Source organism: Sinocyclocheilus anshuiensis, unplaced genomic scaffold (genome assembly GCF_001515605.1).
Source record: "Sinocyclocheilus anshuiensis isolate Anshui unplaced genomic scaffold, SAMN03320099.WGS_v1.1 scaffold88, whole genome shotgun sequence".
NCBI classification, from domain to species: Eukaryota; Metazoa; Chordata; class Actinopteri; order Cypriniformes; family Cyprinidae; genus Sinocyclocheilus; species Sinocyclocheilus anshuiensis.
The window spans coordinates 1,595,707-1,617,255 of record NW_015555728.1 but is presented as its reverse complement, the minus strand read 5'-3'; the positions used below and the strand labels follow the sequence as shown (position 1 = coordinate 1,617,255).

Sequence of the window (21,549 nt, the reverse complement as noted above, 5' to 3'; positions counted from 1 at the left end):
AACTGGGTTTCTTTTGGATCAAAGAGAAATAAAAAAAAAATGTATATATATATATATATATATATATATATTTAAATCATGTATAATAACATTAAATTAAGACTCATATCATTAACCTAATAAAAGCTTATTTATTTTACATGCACCAACTCACCTCATTGGGGCGACATGTTGAGATCACATGACCAGCCGACTTTTCGATTGTGTTATGTGACACTTTTACTGGCATGTCTTTGAGAATGAATTAGGATCCAGACTGTCAAGCTTTAAAATGACAGAAAAGCACCATAAAAGTATCATAAAAAATATTGTCTGCTATGTTCCATGTCTTCTGAAGCCATAAAATAGATTTATGTGATGAACAAACCCAATTTTAGGTCATTATTCACTGAAAATTATACCGTCTTTTAAAAAATGGCACCTGTAGATGGAAACTGTCAGGTTTAATAAAAGTGTGCTGTGTCATGTGATGCAGCAAATCTGAATATGCAGAAGTGTAGTGAGATATAAGATATCTAAAAGAGAGCTACAGTGGAGGTATGTGAATAATGGCAACATTTTGGTTTATTTCTCAAACAAAGTTATCATATGGCTTTAGAAGACTTGGAGTATAGTGCATAAGTTCTTTTTATGATGCTTTAATAGTATTTTTATTTCATTTATTATTATTATTATTATTATTTTGGAGGTTAAATGCTTCAGACTCAGTTTATTGTGATTGCATGTAAAAGCGAGTCCAACGCAGTTTTCAGAATTTCTCCTTTTATGTTCTACAGAAGAAAAATGTAATTCAGATTTGACACAACATTAGGGTGAGTAAATGACAGAATTTTTATTTCGGGAAGAACTTTCTTATCAATCATGTGAGGCTGACAGAACACTAGCTTAAACATGCACAGATAAATTGCCTCCGTACTTATTTTTACTAGGCGCATTCACCATTGTTGTTGAGCTATATGAGTGGCTGCTTGCTGGCTGTCTTTGTCGGACATGTCGCTAATGCTATGAGTCAGACAGATAAGTACAGGCCAATAGAGACAATATTAAGATGGAATTGCAAAATATGTCCTTAGGCACTGTGCACAGGACACAGGACATTCCAGTGCTATTTTAATGCATCATGACCTTTACAATGACATAACCCTGGTAATATTTCTTAAGATATTGGGAAAAGACTTTGGCCTCCATTTTTGTCTACGGTTCAAAAGAAGCCCAAACCCCTCATCAATCTTTGCCTCTACATTATAGAAACACAATATTTTCATTTCCCTCTCCTTTCCATTATGCTTGCTCATATGTGTTTGTGTGTGCTGCTTTAATGGAGGATGCATTACAGCAGGGTAATGATCTGTGTGTGTGTGTGTGTATTGATCAGAGTGTGATTTATTTCAGCTGTCTCGTGATTATCGGGTCGTTCATCATGCCTGAATTACCCTATCAATACTGCTGCCTGCATAGACCACGAGAGGCTGTGGAGAGAGAGAGAGAGAGAGAGAGAGATTTGTTACGAGGACAGGAGTGGAGGGGATGCATAAGGAAAAAGGAGAGGAGCAGAAAAACATTTAAATATTTCCTCCCATTTTATCCTACATGTTGTAAACAACTGCCTTCTCAGCAGTTCTTTAATATGTTGAAACACCACTACGTTCGCTCTCTGATTAGAAAACTCAACTAACAAGGTTTTCCTGAACGGGTTCAGCTAAATGTGTATAGCCTGCATAAGTAAGTAAGATTTCATTTACACATAAACTTAGGATCAGTTTAATGACAGACAACTGAGACTGAGTGAGAGCAAGGTTTAAATATAATAATCCCTCACTATGGAAGCCAAAGGCTTTTTGGGAACTTCATTTTTTAGTAAAGAAGTGGTCCCATAAGTAGCATCCTCTAGGCTTATGGTGAAGGAAATGATGAAAGCATGATGAGGGTCTGGAGAGGTTTTTAAAATGTCTTGAGATGTGGACACATAAACACACATGCAATGTTTTATGTTTGTGTTCGCCGCAACATCATGTGCACAAGACCGTGCTGGTTTGACTAAAAACACTCCATTTACAACACTTTTGGCAGCTTAATTATTATTCTTTATGATCGCTACCATAATTGTTGGCACAGATTGTCCCCTCGAGTCTTTCACTGTCACCTCCTTGTGTGCATTGAAGGATGTCTGCTTTTGCTCTCTTTTTACGTGGCCAACAGCACCATTTTTAAAGCCAGCGAACATGATTAGATGCTAACTATATGGCCCAAAGCATGTTAGCATCTTAGCAGCTAACCTGGAAGCTATAACACACCACAGGCATTGGCTTTGGCGGTTAGCATGTGTGTGTCCTTAGCTCATCTGTGGCTCATCCTAGAGCTCTGGGGTTTAACATAATTGAAAAGAGTCTGGATGACGACACTTTTTGAAGTCTGTGATGTGTAATTATTATTATTTATTTTTTATGTACAGTGCACAGCATAAATGAGTACACCCCCTCTGAAACTTAACAAATTCAGCAATTACTCTTTGCTTAGAAGACATGTTATGGTTTTTTAGAGATATGATATTCCAGCAAGTCTGCTTGATCAGTTACCAAAGACGAATGTTAAAATTATTCAAGAAAATACAATTTTCTTATCAAAGGGATAAAATGTTGTGTTGCAAAAATGAGTACACCCTCCTAAAAGTTACTAAATAAAACAAACAAACAAACAAAATAAAATTCTGGTGTAAGGTTAAGGCAAGTATTGATCAACAAGTAAGTATGTTAAACTGTTAAAGGTAAGTAATTTCTTGATAATGAAGTGTTATATGGCCCACTGAATCATACGCAGACTTAATGCTGACAATAATGAAACCACTTGAGAGAGAACTGTCAGGAGATTTATTTCTTAGCATAAAAGAGGACAATGGTACAAGAGGAATACCAAATTATTGTTTTAAGTGTGAAAATATAGCCAAAGTAACACAGAAATTCAAAAACAATGGACTTGTGAAAAGGTCCCTTAAATAATCAGGTCTTCACTTTAAGCTTTCATTTAGTGATGAGTGAGTTTTTGCTAGAAAAAGAGCAGGAGAAACACTGTGAAAGTGTCTCAGAGCCGGTAAAAGCTGTGAAAAGAGTGACACTTTATCTCACAGAGTATGACGCAGCCTGCAGAAGTGACATGCATGGTTGTTTATCCACACCAGAACTACCGACTGTAGCCAAAGCACAATAAACTAATTTAACCTCTTCCAGAGCCCATATTTACAAAATATAGATTTTGGGGATCCATACTCTGGTCTCATGAGACCAATTCAATCATTTCGGATCTAACAGCATCCAAAATGTTCTGGTGTTGCTAGAGGAGGAGTACAGAGAGAAGTGCCTGGTTCCCACAGTGGCATTCAGTGGTAGTAAAGCTCTTCTATAGGGATGAATGAGTGCTGAAGGTGTAAGGGAGTTGTGCTTTATCAACGCTGTCATGAATTCACACACCACTCTGTGATGTAATACAAAAACCTGAAACTGAAGATGCTTCCCTCTTCTCATTCCCTGCATTGTTGGGCATTTTTTGTAACATGACAATGAAGATATTCATTCTCATTCAGGAGTTGAAAATCCTTCAGTGGACATGTATTTCACTCAATCTTAACACTCTTGAGCTGCTGTGAGAGATTCTGTAGAGACGAGCTGAGCAACACTCCCCATTAAAGACCAGGGCATTTAAGGAGGTCGTCCTCTAGGAGTTAAACAGCACAGATGTGAAAATTTGTCATGAACTTGTACACTCAGTGCCAAGAAGTGTCAGAGCAGTGTACTTAGAGTTATGGAGGACATATTAAGTTCTAGAATATTGCACTTGGTTGAATTAAATCTAGGTTGTACTCAATTCTGCAATTCTTAATTTAAACAAAAATTGGCTAAGTTTCTTATTTTACAGATATTAATGGCATGTATTTCTCTGTTTTTATTAAGAATATGTTTAATACATTTCAATTTTGCCATCTTTCTATGAATTATATTAGTGATCATTAAGAAAATACATCTTTTATATTTAATCAGAGGGGGTGTACTCATTTATGCTGTGCACTGTATGTATTTATACATACTGGAACAATACACTAAAATTCAAAAGTTTAAAAGGGGTCAGTGAGGTTTTTTATATATATAAACATATTTCTTTGGCATATGACAATCTGTAGAGAGAATCCAAAGGTACTTCCAAAAGACCTCAAACCTTTGAACAGTAGTGCATATATATCCACTTTTTTAGTCATAAAGATTACTGCACTTTTATATCATTTAACAAATCTAAAAAAAAAAAAAAGACTTTGTATACAGGTTGAGACAAAGCAGTAACACCATAGTCATCCCTGCCAAATCTCCCTGAAGCCAGTGAAGCCACAATCCTAAAATATCAACTCTGTGAACTCCATTTTAAGACAGACAAATACACTCACTTTCCAATACCTTTTCATATAGTCATGCCCAATTCATTCATTCAGCCAGCTTGGAATTTTTCCAGATTGAAGCAGGACTTAAACTTTACATTCAGTCCTCAGAGTCTCTCCCTCTCTTTCTCTCATGCTGTTGGGAGAGATTATGCTTCTGAAAGATGAGAAACACTGTAGACAGTGTGGATGGGATAATCAATCAGGGCGGTGCAGGAGAATGTGAAAGCACAGAAGTTGAGGCAAGGAGAGGGCAGCAAAATAAAATACATATACACGGTTATGAGTGCAGGCTGCATCTGCACCAGGGAATTGGAGCCATAAATCAAAAAGGCTGTCAGAGGACAGAGAGTGAGAGAGAGAAAGGCAAAGGTAGTGTGTGTGTGTGAGACACTGTCACTGACTCCTCTGCTCCCTCCTTCACTGGAATGCAATTTCCTGGAATGTCAGGCGGAGAGATGGGGAGCAGATAACGTGCCATGAGCGTGAGTGTGTCTGTCCTCCACCCCGTCCACAGCAGCAACGCAGCTCAACCCAAATCTCATTACAGAGACATGATAGAATTTGCTCAGTGTGTAACCTCATTATTCTCACTCACAGATAAGGCCTGTAATTGGCCAGACCTACAGAATGGAGGAGAAAGGGGCTGGCAAGGCAGGTGTGTGTGTGTGTGTGTAACTGGCCAGGACTACGTCGTGATAGACAAGAAGTGACTGACGTTGCAAGATGTGTGTAAGACTGACTAAAAGCACGTGAGCAAAGAGGAACTGTGGGTGCAGGAGATCATTGCTGTGGAAGTGGGGTTCATTGCATCATGTGGAATTAAACAGTGGTCAGACCTGTATACAGGTAGAGAGTGTGGGTGAGAGCCCTCTGGGCAAACACTGTTACGGTTTTGTTTTTATCCAGTCTCAGTTCCTCTATTCTTGCCAAAAAAATCACAGTTGATTTGAGGAATCCGCATGGAAAATGCCTGAAATTGCAATATGTTTACTTTCAAGGTGATTTCTGGAGGGATGTTGGATGGAAATTGGTTAAACTTGGGGCAATTATACCCATATTTTGATATGGGAGAAGCACAACTTTTGTCTTAATTGTGTCAGAGAAAGATAATTGTAGTCTTTGAACTACTTCTTTTTACTTGTTTTTTATTCCAGAGCTAATCTTGAATACCACAGATATTTACCAAATAACAAAGAATACAATTTTATATTATTTATATTTTTTGTAAAATATTTTTTATCAAATAAAATGATAATTTTATTTCATTTTATTTTATTTTTCCAGAGTAGTTCCAAGTTAACAATTTTTCTGTTTCTCTGACAAAGCTAAGACAAAACCATTAATGCCCTTTTTAGATCAAAATAGCACAGTTAATATAAAATAAAAAATATATAGAAAAAATAAAAGTTAATCTTTATTTATTCCAAAAGTTTGTAAAATATTTCAGCAATATGACATTTTGACAGAATAAATTATTCTAATGAAATGTACTAACATTTTCCATTGCATTTCACTATATCTGTGCTCTGTAGTTATTAATAGAAGTTCAAAGTCTATGCTCAGGCTGCATTCTTGCTCAAAACCACAAAAGACGGATCTGAAAGCCATAAAACCTCTGAATCCCATGTTTCTCCATCAGTGCAATTTGTCAAACAGTACATTGAGCTAGAAATCACCCAAATGAGAGAATAATAACTGTAATGTGGCGGAGACCGCTGTGACTAAATATTGTGTGTGTCTGTGTGTATGTTATCTGTCCCAAGGACCACCCAACAATCCGTCCACCCCACTGCCACACACACGCATGCAGCTTTCACTCTCACACACGATAGACGTACCCTATCCACCGCATCCCCTGTGCTGGTTCAGACGTACCGTTCCAAACCTAACATGGAAAATCACACTGTGGCTGCACTGATTCAGAATGGACTAGTGTGCTTATTCTGCAGGCCTGTTTCATGTCCAATCAAGCCCACCGCAGAGAGTGTGACCAAAACATAAACATTTATTCTGCATTTAGCTCTCTTTCTGGCTTATTATTTCTCATTAAGAATCACTGCTCAAAACCAAAATAAACAGGCTCTTTTGGGTCTTGACTCTATATTCTCTTGAAAAGAGTTGTTTTAATAAGTATTAATTTATAAAACAGTAGATTTCAGTAAGATTTTTTTTAAATAAATTATTACTTTTATTCAGCAAGGATGCATTAAATTGATGAAAAGTGACAGTGAAGATGTTACAAGAGATTTCTATTTCAAATAAATACTGTTCTTTTTAAACTTTTTATTCATCACAGAATCCTGAAAAAAATGAATCATGGTTTCCACAAAAATATTAAACTACACAACTGTTTTCAACATTGATAATAATAAGTAAAAATGTTTCTTGAGGAGCAAATCAGCATATTAGAATGATTTGTGAAGAATCATGTGACACTGAAGACTGGAATAATGACTGATGAAAAATGTAGCTTTGCCTTCACAGGAATCAATTACATTTTACAATTTTTAAAATAGGAAACAGTTATTCTAAATGGTATTAATTGTTCACAATATCTTTGATTAAATAAATGCAGCTTTGGTGAGACTTTCACTGTTTCACAAACATAAAAAATCTTACAGGCCCCAAACTTTTGAGCAGTAGTGAATGTTCTGGGGTCCAAACAACATGGACAAGAAACACTGAATCTTTTTTATTTATTTATTTATTTTTATACATATAAAAAATCACATAGGTTTGTAACATGACGGTGAATAGAATAATAGCTTAACTGAATGTAAAAACCTCTCATTTCTTCTTCCCTCCCTTCCTTAACACATCTCTTACATCCTTTGTATTTTAAGACCCTCCGTCTACTTTATTTCCTTTGTGCAGATGCACAGCCATCCCCAATCTGGATTCAGACTATTACACGAAAAAACCCAGAGCTGATCTCAGATCAGTGGCAGCATTTGCTCTCTGAACCACGATCAGTGCCGAAGTCTGGAGTGTGACATATTCATCTGCTGACAGGGGGGTGGAGGTGGGACGGTTTGACTACACTGGGACCTGCCAGGGCTGTCATTACATACTGAATGGCTTCTCCCACTCACACACACACACACACACACGTACACAGGCAGCTGGTTGTCTCTCCTCCGAGAAGGCAGACATAATAACACAGAGAGAGAATTCAGATCAAAACAGGAAAACAAAGTGAGAGGAAGACAGAAACTGTTGATTTGCGAGTAAAAGAGAGCAAGAGACAGGGGGCGCATCATTATCCCCCTTTTTTCCCTCTCAGTGAAGGCATGTTGACATGTCGTGAATTCAGTTCCTGCTGCGAGACGGCTCTGTGTGTGTGTGTGAAGTCAAACAGCTAGAGCGGCCCATTAGTGTCAAACACACACCTAGAAAAACACATACGGCTATCATATAAGGAGGATTATGAGTGTGAAAAGGGCAAGCAGGCCCTCTCAGAGAACAGGAAGGCGTCCCAACCTGACTGTGTGTGTGTGTGTGTGGCATCTCCTCCTCCCCTTTCAAGTGTGACAGTGATTAATGATTCTCAGCTGTCAGGTACATTACTCACTTGACCTCTCCTTTTCACTGACACATTTTCTTTCTGTCTCTCTATACCAGAGACACCACAGACAAACAGAAAGACTGGAGAATTTAAAAAAAGGGTGGTGGAAACAACATACGTGTCTCCCTATGGACAGTAAGTAGGAGTGCTTTCAGCAACAAACCACTAATAAGGGGACAAATATTTTCACATATGCATCAGTGTGTGTCCTCATGCCTTTGTCAGTTTGAAGAAACCAAGGCGTTACTCCGTCTCCCTCCCTCCCTCTCCCTCTCCCTCTCCCTCTGGATGATGGATGGAGAGGAATGAAAAATTTCCTCTCTTGGATCGAGCCGTCGTCAGCAAGCAGGCATCTGCTTTCCATCTCCGCCTTCCACCCGGCCGCAGATCCCCGAGCAGAAATGTTCCTAAACCCCGACATAGACTGTTACCGAAGGAACTGATCATAGATCAGCTCCGTCAGTCAACAACACTTCCAATCCATCTCTCGAGGGTCAGAGAGAAGGCGTCGCGGTGAGGAGAATGGGCTGGCAGAGGAGGAAAGCCTGACGAGGCATTGCTTGTCTCGTCCAGAAAGAACCGAAAGTTCTTTAGTGAAATGACTTTGCTTTTAAGCACCGCAGGTCAGCCAAGTCTTTGATTTATTCGACTGGATTTTTCTTCAGATAACAAAAAGACTGGACTCAGAGCAGGTTTGTCTTCTGAGGCCTAGATATATCGTAAACCTTTCAGAAGTGTGCTAGCATTACAGAAATCCTCCTTTAGCTCTCCTCCCTTCAATGTAGAATACAAAAGAGATGATTCTCTGTGGGGGGGGGGAATGAAAACAGGGGAATAGGAATAAAGAGCTCCAAACTTTAGAGTAATTACCCATGAGGCTCCTCCCAGCTCTCTCTCTTTCTCTCTCTCTGCAGGGCTGTCACAGAGTTATGGCAGGAGTGGAAAGTATGAGAATTTAAACAAACTATTTTAATCGCAGCAGCGCAAGCCTTTCTGTCACATTTGATTTATTACCAACAACGGATTAATGCAGGAGAGGTGAGGAGGTCAGCAGCAACAGAAAAGAAAGAAGAGAGAGAGAGAGCGATTTTTCAGGCCACACAACAAAACTGTCAGGAATGTGTAAACACGCTTGTCCGTTGTTTTCCGTTTGTTTTCTTACAGCTGCTTCCACTTCTCAATCTTTCGTATTAGTTAGGACGAAGAGAAAAAAGGTGCGGAAAATCTTAAAGAATTGTATTAAGCATATTAAGCATATTTGGCTGCATGTGATGGAGGGTTTGAACATGAGACTTGACTCTTAATACTCTCTACACCTTTTAATCAATGAAAATTATGTAATATCTAATACATAATAGAAATGAGTGGAAATAGAGACGGTGAGATGCCAGAAGAATTTCCACAGCAGTGATGTAAGCGGCTATTATGCAGTTGAGTTGTGATTGACAGGACTAGATGAGTATTCTCTTCCCAAAATTAATTTAGAACTTCATTATGTACAAAACGAATGGCTGTGTCTCAATTCATATACCATCTGTCCTAAATAGTATATGACAGTGGGAGTTCCCCAGCACTGCACATTTTGAATGTGTCCTTTATTTAACACACCTAACTGATCAGCTCATTAGCAGAGAGTCCAAGTCCTAAGTGGGTGTGTCAGATAAGGAAGAGCAAAATGTGCAGTGTTGGGCTGCTTCAGGACCACAACAGAGAACCAGTGATATGTCAGATTACAATAAGTCATTGTACTTTTAAAATAGCAATATTGTGCTGCAGAGGAAGAGGACTTTTTAACAGTTCTCTATCAACATTTGTAGTTCTTCAGTACTAAAGCTGACACAGTAGTTTTTAAATACGAACAGAAGCTTTTTAAGATAATGGGGAAATTTAGCTAGCTGGTAAGGGTTGCACTATATGTAAAACAGATTATTTTTCATTTTTTTTGTATTTTTCAGTTTATTTACTTATTTTATTATTATTTAATTAATTAATTAATGTATTTATTTATTGGTATTTTGCCACTTGGGGGGAAATTTTTAGGAAAATTGCAAAATTTAGATATACAGTATTTTTACAGATTATTTTTTTAATTTAGCACTTTTTAGCAATTTTAACTTAATTTGATTATTATTATTATTATTATTATTATTAGATAAATCAGTTTTCTATTTTAATAGATTTTAAAATATGATTTTTTTTTCCTGTGGTGGAAAAGCTGAATTTTCATGACCCTTAATAAATCATTTTAATATTCTGATTTGCAAGAAACATTTCTTATTATTATCAGTGTTGAAAACAGTTGTGCAGCTTAATATTTTTGTGAAAACCCTGATACATGATTCTTTGATGGATGGAAAGTTCAAAAGAATAGCATATATTTGAAACCATTTTGAAGCCCTCAGTCACTCACAAACCCCATTCTTAGTGCAACAAGATGGTTTGTGCTATCAAAGTGCATTTTTATAACTTAACAGAATGTCTCAGTAATGGCTTGTAATGTCCTTTAATGTCGGCATGTACTCAAGCTGGGTTGAGAGTTTGTGAAAAACTGGTGAGATGTTATCCTCGCATGATTTGTGTTGTTGATTTTTTATTAGTAATGTTACAAAGAGCATCTTGTGCTTTACTGGAAAGTTCATGAGGCGTGTCACAAATTAATATATTTGATTAGTGACCTATAAATAATACAGAATGCATAACATTTTTTGTTTGTTTGTTTGTTTTAAATTTTTAGTACTGCTGTATATATATACAGACTTTTAGATCCCACTGTATGTACTTTCCCATGACCAGCGAGGTGCATAATATGCATAATATGCAAGTTGAAATATGTGAATCGGGGCTTGGGCAATGTATGGAACATTATCTTACACACTTGTGGCCATTGATCTGTCATATATTAATGTTTTTTGGTTCACGTGCTGTAAGAAATAAGCTGCCGACCATGGAGAGATGTGTGTGTTTGAGAGCTTGTGTATGTCTGAATCTGGTGCATGGAATTTTTCACCAGGACGGTTAAGTTCATAGCAGTTTACAGAGACACACAGATCACCTGACAGCAGGAACCAATGTTTTTGCTCTCACATGCATTGTAATGCACAATGTCACACACACACACATGCACTTTATCCCAGACCAGTCATCTCATCCACAGATATAAAACAGACTTCCTCCCTTTTCATAGCACACTCAGTGGAAAATGTGTGCCGTATTATCGCTTAGTTTGCAGACAGACAGGCAGAGATGACAGGAGACAGGAGACAGGTGAGATGAGGATGACAGCTATGGCATGTGTCACGGCAGGTGAGTTACAGGTGGGCGTGACCTGCCAGTCAACATCAGTTAGACTAGCGGCGTCTAAGCCACGCGTAAACATCCACCTACACCGCACACGTGCATGCAGAAACAGCTCTGTTTTGACAGAACGTTGTCTCAGCATATGCAATAATACCAACTTTTTTTGAATTCAGAGTAGAGTATGTAAATAAACTGTGCGAGACATAATTCGAGTTAATGAAACACAATAATTACCATATAAACACAGAGCACTTGTGTTGATCTGATATCAGCATGTTTACACAGGAACGCATTTACATTAAGAGTCCAGCTGAGCTAGAATAGGAGTGTTAATGTGCGTGTGTGTGCTTCACTATAACCTGACAAATGCAGACATATTGTAGCCATCAGAAGTGGAGTTGGAGGTCGGTGGTCCAGGGGGAGATCATCCATCATTTCCATCCTCATGGCTGTCTAACAGCATCTGACAGCCTGCTATGTCTCTATTATCCCTCCTCTCATCCCCCTCCACTCTATTCTTCCACACTTTTCTTATTCCTTTTGTCTCTCGCTCTCATTCTGGCCCTTCGTTGACGCACATGCTGAAGTTTGACACGCTATGGCATTAAAAGAACATCTGCTTTTCCAATTACATTAAAAGTTACTTGATATAACATTTTGTTAAATAATTCATTGTTACTTTATGTAAAATCATATCTCTTTAATATCTCAATTCTTTCTCCTAGACAGCAGTGAAATGAAATGGAGAGCAAATGTAGACTTCGACATGGGACTTCTGCTTCTCTATGTTTTTTCTATTGAGAGAAACGGCCTCAAATGTAGTCTCATATGTGTCTCCTCTAGCTTTTTTTCAATTAAAAGCTCCACGTTTCTGCTTTGAAATCCTCCAAAACTTGCCCCACTTACTTCCATGGTGTGTGCCTCACTGTAACTTTAACAATGTGTGCCTTTTTTTAAGAAAACAAAGGACGACCCAGAATCCACAAAAATAGCCTTTAAGTCAAATCAAGTCAAGTTACCTTTATTTATATAGCACTTTATGCAACACAGATTGTTTCAAAGCAGCATAATAATAAACAGGAAAATAACAGAATCAGTGATGCAAAACTTTATCAAATATGAGACGAATTTGAATTCTGTTGTAAAGCAGCCCTAAAAAAGTCAATAGTGTCATTAAAAAGGAGTTCAGTTCTGTGTTGGTTCAGTTCAATAACTGTATGAAGTTCATCAGTTATGAAACAAGTTCAATTTAAGAGACAATCTGAGACCAAGTTACTGAATGTAACATAACTGAGACATCAATTTTATCTAATGAGCTACACTACCACACAAAGAGTTGGTCAGTGAGATTTAAATTTTTTTTAGAAGTAATTTATGCTCACCAAGGCTGTGTTTATTTGATCAAACATGCAGTAAAAAAAAGTAATATTCTGAAACATTATTACAATTTAAAAGAAACATTTCCTATTTTAGATGTAATTTACTGCTGTGATGGCCAAGATGAATTTTCAGCATTACTCCAGTCTTCAGTATCACATGATCCTTCAGAAATCATTCTGATATGCTGATTTGATGCATTTCTTATTATTATCAATGTTGAAAACAGTTGTGCTGCATAATATATTTGTGGAAACTGTGATATATTTTGTTTTAACTTTAAGGATTCTTTGATGAATAGAAAGTTCAAAAGAACATCATTTATTTGAAATGATCATTTTTTTGTAGCAATGTGAAAGTCTTTATTGTCACTTTTGATTAATTTAATGCATCCTTTGCCGAATAAAAGTATTTATTTCTTTAAAAAAAAAAAAAAAAACTTACTGACCACAACCTTTTGAGCAGTAATGTATAAAAAAGCAACCTTACGCAATTAAATGTTACGCTGGGTAATTTCTCCACTAGCAGAAGCATGAATCTCTGGATGGCTAACTATCCTCCTACAGGGCAGTTCTTTGTTGCTACTTCTAAAACACAAGCAAAAAATAATGATAAATAATTTGCCTTGTAAGTTGCATTTGTTTAGGTGTGGTTTAGGATTTCATAGTCAGATCTGGAAGAAATCCTTCCACCTACAAACAAACTCACAACTTATGTGTGTGTGCATGGTGTGGCATATCAATAACAGTTTGACAAGCATCTCTTTCTCTCTTAGTGTTTCACCATTTAGCTGTGTATCCATCACTCTCAATCAATAGTCTTGTGGTTCAGTGAGCTGGTGAGGCAGTCACCTGACTGACAGAATCAATCGCGGCCTCTCCACAACAATGAGCTCAACCTTCACCACCAAATTCCACTTCAGACAGAAAACCAGTGAGAGGAGAGCTAGAATTCTTCTCTCTGTGGGACGCATGACTCAGAGAAAAGCGAACTGGAAGACTGGAAGGAAGGAGGGTGTGAGATGCTTTGTTCAAGATTTTGCCATATTATACGTCCTTGCGATGGAACCCCTGGAACTGTGCCACGTCGGCATGTAGAAAGCAAACGAAATAACTCACCCACTTAAAATTCTTTCCCACATTCTCTCGTGGTGAAATGTTAGGACCGTTTTGCCTTTATGAAGTTTTACACAGGCAGCGCAAGTGGCACCTAATGGGCGAGTTTGATTGACAGGCCATTGTCATTTCTGGACAGGAATCCCCATTATCCCTCAGGCCTTCTAACACCGCTATAGGGATTAGTGTGCATTCATTACTGATCAGGGTTTGATGAATTACTTTCAGATCCTCTGCACCTTACAACAAAAGCTGTCAGACAACTATTCAGCTCTCTAGACAAGCGGCTCAAAATCTACTGATACTTTTTCATTATCTCGTTCTCCTCCAAAGCCGGAGAGACACGTACTAAGGGGGCAGCGAGTCAATATTCCAGCTTCAGTGTCTTGTTAAGAGTGACAGTTTATGAATATGTATAAACATGTATAAAGGATAAAGATCTCTCTTCCTTTCTCTCTCTCTGTCGCGCTCTCTTTCTCAGCTGTTCAAATATTGGTGGGCTATTTATACTAGGGTAGTGGAAATATTTACCTTGGGCTGCTGGAGTAAAATGATATGAATGGGCATCATTTCAGCTTGTCAAATTAGTGTGTGTTACCTTCCCGTGTGTGTGTGTGTTTGTGATTTTGTAATTGGAGAGCTGGCAGGCCTGTCTGTCTACCGCTGGGCTGTCATGTGTGTCCTATCTCTGCAGAGATGTCACCAAAGCTAAATTTAATGCAAGGCTTTTATGTCAGGGTCCTGTTAGCCACGGGGTTGTGTTTTTTGTTTTTGTAATAAGTAATGACATAATTGCAAGGTTGAAGAATATAGCTGTTTCCTTTTTAAAGTCAATATTAAGTCAATACATAGGTCCTAGTCACAGTTATGTACAAATTATATCTATGCAAAACCAATTTAGAAAAAACATCACCAACTGGAATCAGTACAATTGAATCTGCATCTCTCAACTGGTACAGACTGATTAAACATCACACACAATTTAAAATTGAATTAAGAGATTTCTATGGTGCAAAAAAAAAAACAGTTGTTCTTAATGATAATGAATCCGTGTATCATTCGATCATTCGTTTTTTTATTTAATATTGAGCACGGTTTGATCTTCGGCTGACCAATCAGCAGAAAGGGGCGTTTAATTCCCGCCCATGTGTAGAAATCGAATATTCAAGCTGTTTATTCATTTTTCCACCCATGAACGAAAAACGAAAATTTAAGCTGAATTCTCGTTTTTCGTTTTTTGGAAAAAAAACAAAAAAACGAAAAAGGAGCAGTTTTCTAATTTTTCTACTTTCAATATTAAATAAAAAAACGAATGATCGAATGATACACGGATTATAATGGCAGCCTAAAATCAATATTTTCTCTTTTTACCAATATAGTCCCCCCTGGTGAAGTGGTAGATAAAGAGTGAGCGAGGAAAGAGAGACAGAGAAGGAAAGCAAGCAAGCATGTATTGATCTTCTGCTGGGAGAGATTGATAGAGCAATAAGGAGCTGGAGCAAGGAAGGAGGGACGGAGAGGGAGAGAGATGGAATAAGGATAGAGGAGAAGGACAGAGACAGAGTATATGTGTGAGGGGGAGAGAGGCTAAATGAAAGTGTGTGGAGACCATCTCAGGCCAATCAACTCATATGGGCTGTATTATAACCGGGGATAAGATGACGGATAGGGTGACAGTGAAAGAGAGGGACAGAGAAGACGAGAGAGAAGGGATGAAAGAACAGGTGATTCGTTCTCATCAAGAAACAAGGACTGAGGGGCCTAAGGGAAAGAAAGGGTGATGATCTCATCATATATAGATAGATGGAAGGATAGATAGACAGATAGATGGATGGATGGATATATATAGATATATAGATGGATGGATAGATAGACAGATGATAGATGGATGAATGGAGATAGATAGATAGATAGATAGATAGATAGATAGATCAATGGATAGATTAAACTTTATTAAAATACTGCTTAGTATAGTATAAACTAAAGCGTAGGGCTGTCAAACGATTGATCACAATAGGGGTGGGGGGTCAGCCTGTCAGTGCTCAGACCATACACCGCACACTACATCAAATTGGTCTGCATGGATGTCGTCCCAGAAGGAAGATGATGCACAAGAAAGCCCGCAAACATTACACTGTTATACAAGCTGTACACTCACTACTTTACATTATAGCAAAGTGTCATTTCTTGTTGTCACATGAAAAGATATAATAAAATATTGACAAAAATGTGAAGGGTGTACTCACTTCTGTGAGATACTGTACATAATAAATATCCACAGTACACACACGTAATTTATGTAAACACAAACTTTTATTTTGTATGCGATTAATCACAATTAATCGTTTGAAAGCCCTAAAGAGTGTTCCATCTCATCTATAGGACACTTCCTACGTAGGAAGTAAAGGCAGCTCACTAGGATTTGAAATGTAAATGTAGTTTATTACTGCTTACTGCATGTGTGCTCATTCAGTTCAGCTGGCAGAGGCTTATGCTTGGTCTTAAATTCTTTCAAATATGTATATACCGTATTGGCCCGAATATAAGACGATGAATTAGGACATTTAGGCTATCCATCTAATAGTAGCCTACCAAAATCTTATTAACAGTAGAAGTTAAATCTTACTGTAGTGTTCAAATCTGGGTACTGTCTTACCTTTTAAAATCACAAAGTGAGTTTGGGCCCATCAGGCTAACGTGACAGTCACAACTCATGCAGCTGTAAGGTTTTCTTTTTCCTTTGTTTTTACTCGCGATCTTTACAACACGCATTACATTACGTATTTCATGGCACACTCGTTTTATGCGTATTTGGCGCCACCTATTGTTGTGGGTGTATTATTGACATGTCAAAGTCTAGACCCTGAATATAAGACGACCGCGTTTTTCAGATCGTCCTATATTCGGGTCAATACGGTATAATGATTTTTTTTCAGAAAGGCCCTGTCCCCTCTAGTTGTAATGGTTGTTATGCCCCTGACTAATTCACAGATAACGTCATAAACATATCAGAGCCATGCAAAACCCTCAACCCTCAGCAAACCCTCAAATGCCACATATAAATTACATATGCATATGACTGATAACATGCATTCACACGCATGCATGTCTGATAACCTGCGTCTCATGTTCAGTTTAATAAAGACATCTCCTTTCACACTGTCTCACTCTCTTGTCTTCTCGCTGTCCTCCTGCCTGTCCCCTTGGGTCAGGTGTAATTTACATTGAGCGATGTGTGTGTGTGGATGGACAGGGTCATTAAATAGAGGGCTCTAGAATGACACATGATGCATAGCAGCGCTGGAACCGTTATGTTGTGAGGTGTCTGAAACGGTGTGTGTGTGTGTGTGTGTGTGTGTGTGTGTGTGTGTCATCACTCAGGTGCAACCCTAATGGAAGGCCTGTCTCTGACAGGCGTTGACAGATCACCCATCCCATAATGCCGAGCTGCAACAGTCATTAGATAGCCCTGCTAATGTCTGACCTCTTTCACTGTTCTTCTCATCGCTCATCTGCAGAAAGAGGGAGAGTGAGAGAAGGTGAGAGAGTGGAGAAAGATATGATGATGAAAGGAGAAAAACTAATTTCTTAAATTTCTTTTCCTGTCTAGATTAGATGTAAATCCAGATTACGTAAGTGTGCACAGTTTTAGCGGGATATAGAAGTCATATAATTATCCTGCACATAACGGAACACTGGATACTCCAAATACTAAGTGACATCATCATGTTCCGAACAGCTAATCACGATGATCTTGTCTTCGGAAAAGATTATTTTATTCGCTTATGTCAGAAACAGCGAATCTCTTTAAAAACTGGTTGTTTTCACTTCATTGCATTGTTATAATTCGTAAAAGTTGTATCCGCCAACTGGCGACTGACACTGTTACATGGACTAGCCAACGCTGATTTGTACTCACATTTGGTGCTTGGCGAGTGTTAATTTTAGGCCCTGGATGCAACCATTGAATAATTCATTCAACTGATTTGCTCAAAAACGATTCATTCACAAATGAGACGCCAGTCTGAGTGTTGCTCAGATGTTGCGACGGTTCGACTGTGGCTTCATTTGGAATTCTGTTCAAACAGACAAAGTAACAGGCAACATAGTGTGTAAAATGTAAGTTACTCAATATTATCTTCTTGTTGATTGAACTGTTGTACAAAAGCAATATCACACTCGCAGTCGTGCTGTTTTTCAGAATATCAACACAGCTGTTTTTTATTACCTGTGGCCGACTCACTTTTTTACACGAAAGGATTTGGAACAGTGAGGAAATGACAACAGCATTTTCATTATTGGCTGAACTATTCATTTAAGCCCTACTTGTAAATTTATGCTAATTTATGAGGCTTCTTGAAGCAAATCCCTGCTATTGACAAACAGGACATCCAAGACGTAGATTTGAACCTTAAACTTGAAAAATTCAAGGCACAGCCACATTTAAATGACATGAGCACAACGATAATGATCACAGATCCATTAGGAATGTGGTCGAAAGACTGTCCAGGAAATAGTCTGGCTGTATTGATTTTTCACAAGCCTTTTATTGCATTGCAGCAAATAGCTAATAGCCCCCGTTCTTGCTCTACAGTGAATTATTAAACAGAGTGTTTTGTTATGTGTCAGTAACAAAGTCATTGTAGATTTATTGTAGCTGATATCCGATGCTCCCGAGGAGTCGCACACACCAGCAGTTCTCTGATCCACTGTCAGCGGCGATCAAGCAGAACGGAAACCAGTAGTCTATAGACCTTACAGACTAACATAAAGTTAATGCGATGTGCCGAAATCTGTGCGAAGAAATCTATGGCATTTACTGGGTGTAATGGGCTAAAGACGGAGGAGCCATTTCAGTCACAGGTGGAACAGAATAATCTCACACATAATTTCCTGTGGTGAGACATTCAACTAAAACAGAGAGAGAGAGAGCGCCATTACCTAAAAGAAAACACACACACACACACCTGCAAAAGAGAAACTGAACCCACATGTGTTTCAGGTCGTTGTTGCAAAGGAACATGGCTGCCATCACTTCCCATTAGGCTGTAGGCAGATGAAATGCTGAGAGACATTAAGGTAATGTTAAAGCCCAATAAAGTATTTAAAGACCCCCAGGGGCTCTCTCTCTCTTGGGGACTGAAAAACGAGTGGATACAGTGAAAGAGAAGGATAGTCATGCTACAGGACCTTGAATATCTCCATTTCCGTCTTTACATGGTCGTTCATTTGTTCTCAGTGTACAATAGTAGTAGCTAAAAAAAATAAGGAATTATGATGTTTAGCATCTCATCTTAAAGGGACAGTACCCCTATGTGATTCCAGACAAGAGTGTTGTTCAGAGATGTACAGTGATCCTACTGTGGCTTCATTTGTATTTCTGTTTGTTGGTGGAGCAAAAACAGGCAAAGTAACAGTAACAGTGTATAAAATGTAAGTTACTCAATATTAACTTCTTATTGATTGAACTATTATATAACAGCAATATCAAACTTGCAGTCATGCTGTTTTTATGCAAATTTATCTGAGGCTTCTTGAAGCAAATCCTTGCCATTGAAAAAAATCCTCTCTTTCATTGAAAACAAAATGTGATATGATGTCAAATAATGTTCATATGACTGCTTTTTCCATACATTGAACTTTTATTTTTACTGCCAAGCAAAACAAAATGTACCATTATACTTAGTCTTCTGAAGTCATATGATACATTTTGTGTGAGGAACAGAAATATAAGTTGTTATTTATTAATAACTATTGTCTTTGACACAGCTCTCAAATCTTATTTGAGGCACACATATTTACCTCTATAGTTCCGGTCCTTGAATCTGACTGGTCGATCAGCATTCCAATAGCGATGATGTGCAGTGCTTTACAGATCACTCCGCCTGTATGTGTTTGCACATCAGTCTGTGTATTTAATAGAGATTTATTCATTGACTCTTTCTATAGTAGGTCATCCAGGTATTTTTTATTTTTTTTTACTGTTTTATGAATACTGTGAATTGGAACATACTACACTTTTCAAATACAATTTGTTTTTGTCTACTTTATAGTAGGGTGGTAAATATATTTGGATGAGAAACAATGACTTAGAAAGTGATAAAGCACTTGGCAATGACCTAATGTGAACAGAAGAGACGGAGAGGGAGAGGGAGGGATGATAAAAGCAGAAAGAGAGAGGGAGAGAAGTAGAGGAGTTAGTTAAGATTCAGGAGGGCTGCAGTAGGCCTATCATTACCATACATCAAGACAATAAATGAGGCTTTCAGCGGCCCGTAATAAGAGTTTGATAAATCATCAGGCGAGAATTAACTAGATGTCAAAACAATGTGCAGGGCCTGATGGATGGGAAGGGTGGGGGCCAGGACACACATTAGTCAGGCTGGCCACTGACATACACTCACACACACACACTGAGGGTGGGGGCCTGCACGCACGTTAGTCAGTCACTGGCAGACACACACACACACACACACACACACACACGCACAGACACGGAAAAGGGGAGGAGAGGGAGAGAGCCAACAAGGTCACAAGAAAGTGTGTGTGTAGAAGAAGGTCAGAGGGGAGATTTTGATCAAAGAGAGAGGTGTGTGTGTGTTCGGTTACATGCAATAAAGATGGAATGGAAGAGGTGTATGAGGAATACATGACATAAGGTTAAATTAATAGTTCATATTCTGTCACTATTAACTCACTCTCATGTCATTTCAAACCAGTATGGTGTTATTTTTATTATGGAACACAAAAGGAAAACTTTTTGAAGCATTTTACATACCAAGGCAGTCAAGCTCAAAAAAAAAAAAATGCATGATTCAAAATTGTTGCACAGATTTTGTAACACCAAATAGGTAAGCCAAATCATTGGTTTCTGCATGTTTTAATCTAAATTTGCTACATTTCCTCACATTAAGCTATCGCATGGCTCTGAATCAGTGTTATTTTAGTATTGTTTGTATTTATATGATTTAGCCTTTATATATATATATATATATATAATTTTACCTATTAATTATAGCCATTTAACATTACAGTATAATTGAAAGCCATTATTTTTAACATTTAATAGACTCTGAAATATATAACAACTTTTAATTTAAGTGATTTTAAAACAATCTTCACATAAACTATATTATATATGCATAAACTATACACATTAATCTTTATTCAAGCTAAAAAAAATTAATCAGCTCGTTTACAAGGTAACTCGCCAAAACCGTGCATTTTGACATAATTGTGTGTGTTTTCGTGCATTGAAGCGCTACTGGTGCTCTGTCTGAAGCGGCTCAGCGTATGCGTTTAGCCAAACGCGCAGCCTTTCAAACTATACCTCACTGCACCGTTTCTGCGGCGTAACCCCAGGTATGTGTCGCCGCATTCTCGGGTTATGAAGAATAAAGAAGGGAAAAGTTAATCTTCCGAAATGAAGCAGCAAAATGTTCTCAGGTCAAAGTTATTAGAACTGTGTCTAGGGACAAGCTGGCCATCATACTGCTCTGACCTTATCAGTCTGTTTGTATCCTATTATTTGATTCGCTCTTGTCGCTTATGACAGAACATCTATTCACGATGATCTTGTCTTCGGAAAAGATTATTTTATTCGCTTATGTCAGAAACAGCGAATCTCTTTAAAAACTGGCTGTTGTTTTTACTTCATTGAATTGTTATAATTCGTAAAAGTTGTACCCGCCAACTGGCGACTGACACTGTTACATATACTCTCCAACGCTGATTTTTACTCTCATTTGGCGCTTGGCGAGTGTTAATTTTAG

General features: G+C 38.0%; 1 long non-coding RNA gene across 1 annotated transcript; it reads left to right on the top strand.

Annotated features, from left to right (window-relative positions):
• The first annotated feature begins 1,295 nt into the window (after positions 1-1,295).
• Positions 1,296-16,111, top strand: LOC107672727 (uncharacterized). Its single transcript, XR_001632338.1, has 3 exons — positions 1,296-1,305; positions 1,500-1,503; positions 16,033-16,111. It is a non-coding gene; the product is annotated as an uncharacterized LOC107672727 (long non-coding RNA).
• The last annotated feature ends 5,438 nt before the right edge of the window (positions 16,112-21,549 follow it).